Source organism: Heterodontus francisci, unplaced genomic scaffold (assembly GCF_036365525.1).
Source record: "Heterodontus francisci isolate sHetFra1 unplaced genomic scaffold, sHetFra1.hap1 HAP1_SCAFFOLD_74, whole genome shotgun sequence".
Lineage (NCBI taxonomy): Eukaryota > Metazoa > Chordata > Chondrichthyes > Heterodontiformes > Heterodontidae > Heterodontus > Heterodontus francisci.
In genome coordinates this window covers 4,295,176-4,302,198 of record NW_027140442.1, presented here as the reverse complement: position 1 = coordinate 4,302,198, position 7,023 = coordinate 4,295,176, and positions in this window count along the sequence as shown.

The window sequence follows — 7,023 nt, the reverse complement described above, 5'->3', positions numbered from 1 at the left end:
TGGTGTCAGTGTATGTCTTTGTTACTTGGAGTAAGTGTGTGTCTTTGTTACTGGGTGTCAGTGTATGTCTTTGTTACTGGGTGTCAGTATAAGTCTTTTTGACTTGGAGGAAGTGTGTGTCTGTGTTACTGGGTATCAGTATCTGTCATTGTTACTTGGTGTAAGTGTGCGTCTGTGTTCATGGGTATCAGTGTATGTCTTTGTTACTTGTTGTAAGTGTGTGTCTGTGTTACTGGGTATCAGTGTATGTCTTTGTTACTTGGTGTAAGTGTGTGTCTGTGTTACTGGGTATCAGTGTATGTCTTTGTTACTTGGTTTCAGTGTATGTCTTTGTTGCTGGGTGTCAGTGTGTGTCTGTGTTCCTGGGTATCAGTGTATGTCTTTGTGACTTGGTGCAAGTGTGTGTCTGTGTTACTGGGTATCAGTGCATGTCTTAGCTACTTGGTGTCAGTGTATGTCTTTGTTACTTGGTGTCAGTGTGTGTCTTTGTTACTGGGTGACAGTGTATGTCTTTCTTACTGGGTGTCAGTATATGTCTTTGTGACTTGGTGTAAGTGTGTGTCTGTGTTACTGGGTATCAGTATCTGTCTTTGTTACTTGGTGTAAGTGTGTGTCTGTGTTCCTGTGTATCAGTGTATGTCTTTGTTATTTGGTGTAAATGTGTGTCTGTGTTCCTGGGTATCAGTGTATGTCTTTGTTGCTTGGTGTAAGTGTATGTCTTTGTTACTTGGTGTCAGTGTATGTCTGTGTTACTGGGTAGCAGTGTATGTCTTTGTTACTTGGTGTAACTGTGTTTCTGTGTTACTGGGTGTCAGGGTATGTCTTTGTTACTTGGTGTTAGTGTATGTCTTTGTTACTGGGTGTCAGTGCGTGTCTGTGTTACTGGGTATCAGTGTATGTCTTTGTTACTGGGTGTCAGTGCGTGTCTGTGTTACTGGGTATCAATGTATGTCTTTGTTACTGGGTATCAGTGCATGTCTTTGTCACTTGGTGTAAGTGGATGTCTTTGTTACTTAGTGTCAGTGTATGTCTGTGTTACTTGGTGTCAGTGTATGTCTTTGTGACTTGGTGTCAGTGTATGTCTTTGTTACTGGGTGTCAGTGTATGTCTTTGTTACTGGGTGTCAGTATAAGTCTTTGTGACTTGTAGGAAGTGTGTGTCTGTGTTACTGGGTATCAGTGTCTGTCATTGTTACTTGGTGTAAGTGTGCGTCTGTGTTCATGGGTATCAGTGTATGTCTTTGTTACTTGTTGTAAGTGTGTGTCTGTGTTACTGGGTATCAGTGTATGTCTTTGTTACTTGGTGTAAGTGTGTGCATGTGTTACTGGGTATCAGTGTATGTCTTTGTTACTTGGTTTCAGTGTATGTCTTTGTTGCTGGGTGTCAGTGTGTGTCTGTGTTCCTGGGTATCAGTGTATGTCTTTGTGACTTGGTGCAAGTGTGTGTCTGTGTTACTGGGTATCAGTGCATGTCTTAGTTACTTGGTGTCAGTGTATGTCTTTGTTACTTGGTGTCAGTGTGTGTCTTTGTTACTGGGTGACAGTGTATGTCTTTGTTACTGGGTGTCAGTATATGTCTTTGTGACTTGGTGTAAGTGTGTGTCTGTGTTACTGGGTATCAGTATCTGTCTTTGTTACTTGGTGTAAGTGTGTGTCTGTGTTCCTGTGTATCAGTGTATGTCTTTGTTACTTGGTGTAAATGTGTGTCTGTGTTCCTGGGTATCAGTGTATGTCTTTGTTGCTTGGTGTAAGTGTATGTCTTTGTTACTTGGTGTCAGTGTATGTCTGTGTTACTGGGTAGCAGTGTATGTCTTTGTTACTTGGTGTAACTGTGTGTCTGTGTTACTGGGTGTCAGGGTATGTCTTTGTTACTTGGTGTTAGTGTATGTCTTTGTTACTGGGTGTCAGTGCGTGTCTGTGTTACTGGGTATCAATGTATGTCTTTGTTACTGGGTATCAGTGCATGTCTTTGTTACTTGGTGTAAGTGGATGTCTTTGTTACTTAGTGTCAGTGTATGTCTTTGTTACTGGGTGTCAGTGTGTGTCTGCGTTTCTGGGTATCAGTGTATGTCTTTGTCACTTGGTGTAAGTGTGTGTCTGTGTTACTGGGTATCAGTGTATGTCTTAGTTACTTGATGTCAGTGTATGTCTTTGTTACTTGGTGTCAGTGTGTGTCTTTGTTACTGGGTGTCAGTGTATGTCTTTGTTACTGGGTGTCAGTATAAGTCTTTGTGACTTGTAGTAAGTGTGTGTCTGTGTGTTACTGGGTATCAGTATCTGTCATTGTTACTTGGTGTAAGTGTGCGTCTGTGTTCATGGGTATCAGTGTATGTCTTTGTTACTTGTTGTAAGTGTGTGTCTGTGTTACTGGGTATCAGTGTATGTCTTTGTTACTTGGTGTAAGTGTGTGTCTGTGTTACTGGGTATCAGTGTATGTCTTTGTTACTTGGTGTAAGTGTATGTCTTTGTAACATTGTGTCAGTGTATGTCTTTGTTACTTGGTGTCAGTGTATGTCTTTGTAACTTGGTGTCAGTGTATGTCTGTTTTACTTGGTGTCAGTGTATGTCTTTGTGACTTGGTGTCAGTGTATGTCTTTGTTACTGGGTGTCAGTGTGTGTCTGCGTTACTGGGTATCAGTGTATGTCTTTGTCACTTGGTGTAAGTGTGTGTCTGTGTTACTGGGTATCAGTGTATGTCTTTGTTACTTGGTGTCAGTGTGTGTCTTTGTTACTGGGTGTCAGTGTATGTCTTTGTTACTGGGTGTCAGTATAAGTCTTTGTGACTTGGAGTAAGTGTGTGTCTGTGTTACTGGGTATCAGTATCTGTCATTGTTACTTGGTGTAAGTGTGCGTCTGTGTTCATGGGTATCAGTGTATTTCTTTGTTACTTGTTGTAAGTGTGTGTCTGTGTTACTGGATATCAGTGTATGAATTTTGTTACTTGGTGTACGTGTGTGTCTGTGTTACCGGGTATCAGTGTATGTCTTTGTCACTTGGTGTAAGTGTGTGTCTGTGTTACTGGGTATCAGTGCATGTCTTAGTTACTTGGTGTCAGTGTTTGTCTTTGTTACTTGGTGTCAGTGTGTGTCTTTGTTACTGGGTGACAGTGTATGTCTTTGTTACATTGTGTCAGTGTATGTCTTTGTTACTTGGTGTAAGTGTGTGTCTGTGTTACTGGGTATCAGGGTATGTCTTTGGTACTAGGTGTCAGTGTATGTCTTTGTTACTTGGTGTCAGTGTATGTCTGTGTTACTTGGTATCAGTATCTGCCTTTGTGACTTGGTGTACGTGTGTGTCTGTGTTACTGGGAATCAGTGTATGTCTTTGTGACTTGGTGTAAGTGCATGTCTTTGTTACTTGGTGTAAGTGTATGTCTTTGTTACTTAGTGTCAGTGTATGTCTGTGTTACTTGGTGTCAGTGTATGTCTTTGTGACTTGGTGTCAGTGTATGTCTTTGTTACTGGGTGTCAGTGTGTGTCTGCGTTACTGGGTATCAGTGTATGTCTTTGTCACTTGGTGTAAGTGTGTGTCTGTGTTACTGGGTATCAGTGTATGTCTTAGTTACTTGGTGTCAGTGTATGTATTTGTTACTTGGTGTCAGTGTGTGTCTTTGTTACTGGGTGTCAGTGTATGTCTTTGTTACTGGGTGTCAGTATAAGTCTTTGTGACTTGTAGTAAGTGTGTGTCTGTGTTACTGGGTATCAGTATCTGTCATTGTTACTTGGTGTAAGTGTGCGTCTGTGTTCATGGGTATCAGTGTATGTCTTTGTTACTTGTTGTAAGTGTGTGTCTGTGTTACTGGGTATCAGTGTATGTCTTTGTTACTTGGTGTAAGTGTGTGTCTGTGTTACTGGGTATCAGTGTATGTCTTTGTTACTTGGTGTAAGTGTATGTCTTTGTAACATTGTGTCAGTGTATGTCTTTGTTACTTGGTGTCAGTGTATGTCTTTGTGACTTGGTGTCAGTGTATGTCTGTGTTACTTGGTGTCAGTGTATGTCTTTGTGACTTGGTGTCAGTGTATGTCTTTGTTACTGGGTGTCAGTGTGTGTCTGCGTTACTGGGTATCAGTATATGTCTTTGTCACTTGGTGTAAGTGTGTGTCTGTGTTACTGGGTATCAGTGTATGTCTTAGTTACTTGGTGTCAGTGTATGTCTTTGTTACTTGGTGTCAGTGTGTGTCTTTGTTACTGGGTGTCAGTGTATGTCTTTGTTACTGGGTGTCAGTATAAGTCTTTGTGACTTGGAGTAAGTGTGTGTCTGTGTTACTGGGTATCAGTATCTGTCATTGTTACTTGGTGTAAGTGTGCGTCTGTGTTCATGGGTATCAGTGTATGTCTTTGTTACTTGGTGTACGTGTGTGTCTGTGTTACCGGGTATCAGTGTATGTCTTTGTCACTTGGTGTAAGTGTGTGTCTGTGTTACTGGGTATCAGTGCATGTCTTAGTTACTTGGTGTCGGTGTTTGTCTTTGTTACTTGGTGTCAGTGTGTGTCTTTGTTACTGGGTGACAGTGTATGTCTTTGTTACATTGTGTCAGTGTATGTCTTTGTTACTTGGTGTAAGTGTGTGTCTGTGTTACTGGGTATCAGGGTATGTCTTTGGTACTAGGTGTCAGTGTATGTCTTTGTTACTTGGTGTCAGTGTATGTCTGTGTTACTTGGTATCAGTATCTGCCTTTGTGACTTGGTGTACGTTTGTGTCTGTGTTACTGGGAATCAGTGTATGTCTTTGTGACTTGGTGTAAGTGCATGTCTTTGTTACTTGGTGTAAGTGTATGTCTTTGTTACTTAGTGTCAGTGTATGTCTGTGTTACTTGGTGTCAGTGTATGTCTTTGTGACTTGGTGTCAGTGTATGTCTTTGTTACTGGGAGTCAGTGTGTGTCTGCGTTACTGGGTATCAGTGTATGTCTTTGTCACTTGGTGTAAGTGTGTGTCTGTGTTACTGGGTATCAGTGTATGTCTTAGTTACTTGGTGTCAGTGTATGTCTTTGTTACTTGGTGTCAGTGTGTGTCTTTGTTACTGGGTGTCAGTGTATGTCTTTGTTACTGGGTGTCAGTATAAGTCTTTGTGACTTGTAGTAAGTGTGTGTCTGTGTTACTGGGTATCAGTATCTGTCATTGTTACTTGGTGTAAGTGTGCGTCTGTGTTCATGGGTATCAGTGTATGTCTTTATTACTTGTTGTAAGTGTGCGTCTGTGTTACTGGGTATCAGTGTATGTCTTTGTTACTTGGTGTAAGTGTGTGTCTGTGTTACTGGGTATCAGTGTATGTCTTTGTTACTTGGTGTAAGTGTATGTCTTTGTAACATTGTGTCAGTGTATGTCTTTGTTACTTGGTGTCAGTGTATGTCTTTGTGACTTGGTGTCAGTGTATGTCTGTGTTACTTGGTGTCAGTGTATGTCTTTGTGACTTGGTGTCAGTGTATGTCTTTGTTACTGGGTGTCAGTGTGTGTCTGCGTTACTGGGTATCAGTGTATGTCTTTGTCACTTGGTGTAAGTGTGTGTCTGTGTTACTGGGTATCAGTGTATGTCTTAGTTACTTGGTGTCAGTGTATGTCTTTGTTACTTGGTGTCAGTGTGTGTCTTTGTTACTGGGTATCAGTATCTGTCATTGTTACTTGGTGTAAGTGTGCGTCTGTGTTCATGGGTATCAGTGTATTTCTTTGTTACTTGTTGTAAGTGTGTGTCTGTGTTACTGGATATCAGTGTATGTCTTTGTTACTTGGTGTACGTGTGTGTCTGTGTTACCGGGTATCAGTGTATGTCTTTGTCACTTGGTGTAAGTGTGTGTCTGTGTTACTGGGTATCAGTGCATGTCTTAGTTACTTGGTGTCAGTGTTTGTCTTTGTTACTTGGTGTCAGTGTGTGTCTTTGTTACTGGGTGACAGTGTATGTCTTTGTTACATTGTGTCAGTGTATGTCTTTGTTACTTGGTGTAAGTGTGTGTCTGTGTTACTGGGTATCAGGGTATGTCTTTGGTACTAGGTGTCAGTGTATGTCTTTGTTACTTGGTGTCAGTGTATGTCTGTGTTACTTGGTATCAGTATCTGCCTTTGTGACTTGGTGTACGTGTGTGTCTGTGTTACTGGGAATCAGTGTATGTCTTTGTGACTTGGTGTAAGTGCATGTCTTTGTTACTTGGTGTAAGTGTATGTCTTTGTTACTTAGTGTCAGTGTATGTCTGTGTTACTTGGTGTCAGTGTATGTCTTTGTGACTTGGTGTCAGTGTATGTCTTTGTTACTGGGTGTCAGTGTGTGTCTGCGTTACTGGGTATCAGTGTATGTCTTTGTCACTTGGTGTAAGTGTGTGTCTGTGTTACTGGGTATCAGTGTATGTCTTAGTTACTTGGTGTCAGTGTATGTATTTGTTACTTGGTGTCAGTGTGTGTCTTTGTTACTGGGTGTCAGTGTATGTCTTTGTTACTGGGTGTCAGTATAAGTCTTTGTGACTTGTAGTAAGTGTGTGTCTGTGTTACTGGGTATCAGTATCTGTCATTGTTACTTGGTGTAAGTGTGCGTCTGTGTTCATGGGTATCAGTGTATGTCTTTGTTACTTGTTGTAAGTGTGTGTCTGTGTTACTGGGTATCAGTGTATGTCTTTGTTACTTGGTGTAAGTGTGTGTCTGTGTTACTGGGTATCAGTGTATGTCTTTGTTACTTGGTGTAAGTGTATGTCTTTGTAACATTGTGTCAGTGTATGTCTTTGTTACTTGGTGTCAGTGTATGTCTTTGTGACTTGGTGTCAGTGTATGTCTGTGTTACTTGGTGTCAGTGTATGTCTTTGTGACTTGGTGTCAGTGTATGTCTTTGTTACTGGGTGTCAGTGTGTGTCTGCGTTACTGGGTATCAGTATATGTCTTTGTCACTTGGTGTAAGTGTGTGTCTGTGTTACTGGGTATCAGTGTATGTCTTAGTTACTTGGTGTCAGTGTATGTCTTTGTTACTTGGTGTCAGTGTGTGTCTTTGTTACTGGGTGTCAGTGTATGTCTTTGTTACTGGGTGTCAGTATAAGTCTTTGTGACT